The following is a 702-nucleotide window of genomic DNA, read 5'->3' on the forward strand; positions in this document are numbered from 1 at the left end:
AGTAACTGGCGCAGGCGCAGAAGGGTCGTACGAACCCTAAGTGGGGGTGGGGGAAAATTGCCTCCCGGCTGGTTTTGGGGGAGCGAGCCGGAGAAGGGTTGCGGGGGATCCGTGGGGAAGGCGAGGGAAACGGTGGGGATACTGGTGACCAGAAGAAGAAAAAAAGAGCTTTCTGTTCGGGCACCCTCAGGACAGGAGTATAGAAGTTGGAAGCCGAGAGGGCTGGGGAGGAGAGTTGGGAGCGGAGGGGACGCGCGCGCTCCTCCGCTCGCCCTCTAGCGCGGGCGGGCAGGACGGCCGCGCGCTGGGGAGCGGCGGTTGCTCTGGGCCCCCAGAGCTGTGGGCACCAATCAACGGTTGCCATAGCAGCGTTTGACGTCATCGTGCGTGTGGTGCCCCTGCTGCCGGGGCTGGTGATTGGAGGAAACCCCGTGTCTGCGGAGCGGCTGTAGCCTGTGAGCAGCGAGATCCAGGGACAGAGTCTCAGCCTCGCCGCTGCCGCCCAGAGACTGCTGAGCCCCGTCCGTCCGCCGCCACCTACTCCGGACACAGGTAAGGGACTCGGCCGCCACCGCCGCCGCCACCTCGCGCCGCTTCTTCCTGTCCTAGGCCAAGCATCCGAAAGCGCGGGAGCAGTCCCTGCTCCGCATCCCCTCAAGTCCCGCTCGCGCCGCGGTTGGGAGCGGCGCTGGGCTGAGGCGG

General features: G+C 67.1%; 1 protein-coding gene across 1 annotated transcript in view; it reads left to right on the top strand.

Moving 5' to 3' along the window:
* The first annotated feature begins 409 nt into the window (after positions 1-409).
* Positions 410-702, top strand: part of YWHAZ (tyrosine 3-monooxygenase/tryptophan 5-monooxygenase activation protein, zeta) — a 35,141-nt gene continuing 34,848 nt past the window's right edge. Inside the window, exon 1 of the mRNA XM_010863514.1 lies at positions 410-552. The gene's annotated coding sequence lies outside the window, so the exon portion shown is untranslated. The remainder of the gene's footprint in view (positions 553-702) is intronic.

This window comes from Bison bison, unplaced genomic scaffold, assembly GCF_000754665.1.
Source record: "Bison bison bison isolate TAMUID 2011002044 unplaced genomic scaffold, Bison_UMD1.0 scf7180017864491, whole genome shotgun sequence".
Lineage (NCBI taxonomy): Eukaryota > Metazoa > Chordata > Mammalia > Artiodactyla > Bovidae > Bison > Bison bison.